Below are 6,114 nucleotides of genomic sequence, written 5' to 3'. Positions count from 1 at the left end.
GAGAGGGTCACGACTGGATTGTCCGTCCGGTGGGCGACGTGCCGCGATTCGAGTTACGTGGCCGTTCACACGCCGGCGGGCGCGAATCCGCAACAATATATATATATATATATATATATATATATATATATATATATATATATATATATATATATATATATATATATATATATATATATATATATATATATATATATATATATATATATATCTTCTTCTTCTTCCTTCGGCTGCTCCCGTTAGGGGTCGCCACAGCGGATCATCCGTATGATCCGCATCGTGATTTGGCACATGTTTTACGCCGGATGCCCTTCCTGACGCAACCCTGGTCGCCTCTTACGACACAGGGATAGGTATATATATATATATATATATATATATATATATATATATATATATATATATATATATATATATATATATATATATATATATATATATATATATATATATATTGTTACAGCTGTGGAAATTCGCAAACCACCATTCAGGTCCCACAGGTGAGATATCTCTTAAGTACATGTGTAGTTAGCCCAAATCCGTTGTCTCGAGGGAATTTATGTGATTCATTCGGGCTGCGATCCTTTGAGATAGCCGTTTTTCTTTTTCTATTGTTATTTTAAACGACAAACCTCCCCGCAAACAACAACCGCCACCAACTACGCCACAACGCCAACCACGCTACAATTACTCTCACAACAACCACCACCATCTTCGCCACTACCCCCGCTGACGAACGCCATCCTCCACGGTCCACACTACGACGGTTTCCGCATTGGAAACCGTCGAGAACGCAAGGAGGGAGAGAAGGCACAACGATGGCGCGTGGATTTTTCCCGTCTGTTTTTCCCGTCTGACTTCCCCGCGCTTTGGAGTGGCGGAAGAGCGATGCAGGTCAAAGGTGAGAAAAGGTGGGGGCCTCTTTTTGAGGGAATAATGCTCTGGCTCCAAGCCAAAAACTGACTCCCTCGGCCCCCGGACGGAGCGGGGTGGAGGGAAAGCGTGAGGGCACGCCCCCTTCGAGAAGCTTCTCCAAGAAGCTCGAGGGGAGACGGAGCCGAAAACGGGGGCAGAGTGAAGGGCGGAGCCCCAGGCTATTAAAGTCGGACACGGGCAGAGCGCTTTTGCGTGGTGCTCTTGCTCTCTTCGTCCTCTTCCGCTCTTCCGGCTCTCTCTTCGTGGTGGCCGCTAGCCTGGTCTTCTGTGGGGCGGTCCCGAGACCCCGCTGGCGGGACGGAGCGTCTGCCATTCCACACACTGCGACCTCGAGCAACTACGTTTCCCCCCCCCCCCTTTCTATCCGCGCTGGGATAGTGCCGGAAACCCCGTCCGTGGCGTCGAGCGGCCAACACATGCCGACGCGAGGCACGCCGGAGAGGACTCGCCTCCCACGCCAGGGCACGGAGTCGCGGCCAGGCGCGACCACGCCGACGGACATGAGAGAGGGACTCGACGGCCCCAAAGGGAAGTCACCATTTTCTTTTCGGGGTTTTTGTATGGATGTGTGGTGGCGCCGTGTCTTGTGAAGTAGAACTGTTTAAGTGTTGCCGTGTGTCGGTCTTATTCGGTTGTTGCTCTGCATTGTTTCTTTTGTTAACCTCCGCTATCTTCGAAGATGGATGGTGGTTGCTGTTTTCACCCCTTTCTGTTCGTTTGTTTGTTTGTTTGTGAACAGTATTACGGAAAAACTCCTCGACGGATTTCGACGAAACTTGGTGGGGGGTAAGGTATGGTCCAAGGATCATGCCATTAAATTTTGGACTTGGTCCCCCCCCCAAAAAAAAATTGTTAGAGAAAAAAAAAAGTTTTTTTTTTTTGCATTTCTACACGTTTTATGTGATTTCCAACCCCCCCCCAAAAAAAAATTTTTAGAGAATTTTTTTTTTTGCATTTCTACATGTTTTAAGTGATTTCCAACCCCCCCCCCCAAAAAAAAATTGTTTGAGAAATTTTTTTTTGCATTTTTACATGTTTTAAGTGATTTCCAACCCACCCCCCCCAAAAAAAAATTGTACCCCCCCAAAAAAAGGGATTTTTTTTTTGCATTTCTACATGTTTTAAGTGATTTCCAACCCCCCCAAAATTTTAGAGAAAAAATTTTTGCAACTTTTTTTTCAACAAAATTTCGATTTTTTTTTTTTTTTTACATGTTTTTAGTGATTCCCAACCCCCCCACCCCCCAAAAAAAAATGTTGGAGAAAAGAACTATAACTCTCAGCACTGTTGACATCATATTTAATGAATAAGATCTAAGGTTCACTTGAGTGACCCAGCAGTATTGGCGGCGGAGGTTTTGCACTCTCCCGAGTGCTACCCCTCTAATTTTAACTGTTATGTGTGCATTTTTATTGTGGCTGTATATACGTGCTTTCCTTGTGTCACGTAATAAATGTGCATTGTGCGAACTGTTTTCCCGTTTCGCTTCGTCCTTTCTTTAATTGAATCTCCATCCTGCTTCACGTAAGGGGTTCGTAGTGGGCTTAATACGCCCGGTAATTAATCTGAACCGTCAAGGTCGACGATAACACCGCTCGGTTATCCCGATAGCACGGAACGGACTGCTTAAGCGGTTCGTGTCCGGAGTCGGCCTGCGGCGAGGTACGATTGCCAGGTCGACCATCCGCGCAGGTACTTAGGTAGATCAAATTTGGCGAGCAACCCTATCTTGCGCGGGTGGGCAATTGGCACGGTCGTGGTGGGGTTAAACCCCCACCCATGACTGGCTCCCGGCGTTGTTCCGAGAGGGTCACGACAGAATTTTCCGTCCCGGTGGGCGAGAGGGCTGCCATTCGAGTCGAGCGGCCGATCACACGCCGGCGGGTACGAATTAGCAACAATATATATATATATATATATATATATATATATATATATATATATATATATATATATATATATATATATATATATATGAGGCCCTGCGAGGAGTGATGTATGAGACATTTTTTAATGATATGATGATGATAGGGTCGGATGATCGGGAAAGGGTTAAAATAGTGCTATATGGCATTAACTCCAAAATGGCCGATGTGTCCCTTGCATCACTCCTCCACGCGGTGCCCCATATATATAAAACACCGACATTCGCGGACCCCGACATTTGCAGCACTTTTCATGAACCTATCCCCCACAGATAGCAGGGTCTGACAGTATATAATTAATAATAACTATTCCCTTCATGCCCTGAAGCACATCGGGCTGCCAAGGCAGTTTCATTTGGCGAATGTCAAACTCAGGACCCAAAGATCTTAAGCCAGCCACCTTCACTGTTAAGCCAACACCAGACACACACACACACACACACACACACACACACACACACACACACACACACACACACACACACACACACACACACACACACACCTTCTTCTCTATATTAATAAAACTCTCATCTTGTATGTATGTATGTTCCCAAAATACAGCCAAAACGGTACACGATAGCGCAAAAATTTTAGGGCCACCCTACTCACCATTCGCCTGCGGTGTGCAGTATCAAGTTTCGTTCAAATCGAGCAACGAAAAAAATTATTACAAAATCAATTCCCGATTCAGTCAAGTTTTGGTAGGATGATCCATAAAGCGCAAGGACAAACCATGGAGAATGTGTTGATATTCCTCGAGAAACCAGTTGGCTGAACGATGACTCCTGAGGTCAATGCTCAAATTTTCTTCAAGTTGTAGTTTGACCAGCCAATAGTTTTAAAATTTTGTGTTTTTTTATCAACCGCTGTCACAACAGGAATCCGACAGGTTCACAGGTCGTCTAGTATTATATAAGAATGACTTAACATCTGACTGCTTTTTGACATTTGCACATGGTATATGCTTGGGAGCCTCGATGGTTCATGTTTCTGTCTGCGATGTTGCTGATGATTCGCCTATTAGTGATGAAACTGGTCCATGTGTCACGAAGACAAATTGCTTCAATTTTGGTGAAGACCGGGATTTGAGGATTATTATAATTATTATTATTATTTTTGAGTGATTCTTCAACATTGAGAGATCGGGCCAAAAACGAGATGTAGCATGATATATCAAAATGTTGTGGACATACTTGGATGAAACTTGGTGGATGAGTTGGGTAGGTGACAAGCGAACAAGTTGATTAGATTTTGGTTAATGTACGGATGCAGATCCGGCCGATCTGTGGGATATAGAATGTAAGCAGTTCAGCCTCGTTCCGTTTGTAATACTGTGATGGGCATTTGAGTTTGTGTCCTTGTTAATTTCCTTTTCCCAAATTCCCCTCACCTTTGTTCTCTCCCTATAATCTTTACTTTCACTGAAAATAATTGAGTAATCGAAGATACCTCTGACTTGCATCATAATTATAATAATAAATGATGATAATTATGGAGTGGTAATTGAAGAAACAAACTAAAATGATTGTACTATACTTTCCCAGACTCAGTGGTGTTGTGGTTGGAGCAGCCGCTCTGAGTCTGTCTGCTCGGTCACTGCTTTGATTCCGACGCTGGCTCATTCATACGAAAGACCTCAAAAATGGTGCAGACTGCTTTCTCGCTTGACCACAAGTATTCAGAGTACAAAGCAAGGATAACCCCCTTCCTTCGAAGGTACATGCACTAGTTTGTGACAAAGCATTGCTCAGCGAAAGGGAGGCACGACATTGCACGGTCAAACGACTGAACGACTTAATTATCTACTTTATTTGCAAAGTTTTCAATTCTCGGTGGACTTGTACATCTCTACAACCTGTGTTTACTTGTTTCCCACATAATATACTCAATATGTTTTGCCCCTCTCTGTACCTCTTTCAATGAAAGAAGTATGTTACACAGATAAAATCATACACACAAAATACTGCTGATTAAAAAAACAACATTTCGGCTTTTTTTCTGTCTTTATGACAAAGTACATTCATTCTGAATACTTGTAGAATGCAGTTACAGTTGGTTCTTGATTCTGTAATAGATTAGAGTGTTATCTCACTGCGTGGAAAAGCTGCCTGATTTCCATTACGTCACAAATGTTGTGGACATTTTGCAGGTTGCCAAAACGTCTCACTTTTTCAGCTTGATCAATGAAAATGTTTCACTTAATCAACAAATTGTTAACTTCTTTTAGCTTTTCTTTGTTGCTTGTGGAGAGCAGCACACAAATAATATAATTTTTGACCTCTATCCCTCATCACCCTCATCTCATCCCAGCCTTCCCACCTCCTACCTATCACCTTTCCACATTCCACTAACCTTTCTCTTCTCCCTTAATTAAGCTACTGCTTTCAAAAGCTACAAAGGTGTGATCTTGATGATTTATACCATTATCTGTTTCACTTTTTTACAGTTGAGGTCTAAAACAAGGTGTTCGGTTTAAAAAAAACTGTCACACAGTTTAAGTATAACATTTTTCACTTATTGTTCATTTACATTTGATTTTTTTTTTACCGTGGTGTGGCATGCTGAAGAGCAACAGCTTATGTGATTTAAAATCCATCTAAACTGCATCATAGATGCCTCGACAGGGTGGATGTATGGCAGCAGCAAAATGCTGATGTGACATGTGGGTTTATGGTTACCATTCCAGTCGAATCTAATCTTGCATGTGACAGATTACCACTCACAGATATAAGTCTAAGTTGTACAGCCAAGTCACAGCACTGTCTGTTGTTATGTGGTTTGCCCGAAATTCTTCATAAAATTTCCATGAGTGACACTCATTCACAATGTGAGGAATAGCTTGATCTGGGTGACTGTAGTCACATGCTGGGCTGCCTTTGAAATTCCATTTGTGGAGGCGGTGTGGTGCCCTTGAACAGAGAGTATGGATCCTGTTGAGTGCAGACCACTGTTTAAGGGGGGAGATCAAAACCTGGAGGCTCTTCTATCAAATCCCTCACCAGTTCTTTGTGAGCAATGTTGGCTGTCCAGAGATTGTGCCACTTGTCTTTGTGATAACCATTCCAGTGAAGAGGTGTGATTGGGTATGTTTGTGTGTATGTATGTATGTATGTATGTATGTAGGGGAGAATTCATAGCTAGATTGTGTTAAGAATAGCTTGGCGTGAGTGATCGTGTAGTTTAGCTCTACTCTTGTACAGCTATTTGTCTGCAGGCAAGTCGTATTGTAGGAGGCGAGTGTTCTGTAATG

The 6,114-nt window shown here is 43.0% G+C and overlaps 1 protein-coding gene across 16 annotated transcripts in view; it reads left to right on the top strand.

Annotated features, from left to right (window-relative positions):
* LOC147027556 (oxysterol-binding protein-related protein 6-like) overlaps nucleotides 1-6,114 on the top strand; it is a 185,148-nt gene that overhangs the window by 27,096 nt on the left and 151,938 nt on the right. For 10 of the 16 annotated variants that reach the window (XM_085877064.1, XM_085877058.1, XM_085877062.1 and 7 more), the window contains exon 2: nucleotides 4,409-4,580. The exons of the other annotated variants lie outside the window; for them this stretch is intronic. The gene's annotated coding sequence lies outside the window, so the exon portion shown is untranslated. The remainder of the gene's footprint in view (nucleotides 1-4,408; nucleotides 4,581-6,114) is intronic. 16 annotated transcript variants of the gene reach the window in all.

The sequence above is a fragment of the Eptatretus burgeri genome, chromosome 4, assembly GCF_056783735.1.
Source record: "Eptatretus burgeri isolate ZD-2024b chromosome 4, Ebu_testis_v1, whole genome shotgun sequence".
Taxonomy (NCBI): Eukaryota; Metazoa; Chordata; class Myxini; order Myxiniformes; family Myxinidae; genus Eptatretus; species Eptatretus burgeri.
This window is presented reverse-complemented; position numbering and strand designations above follow the sequence as displayed.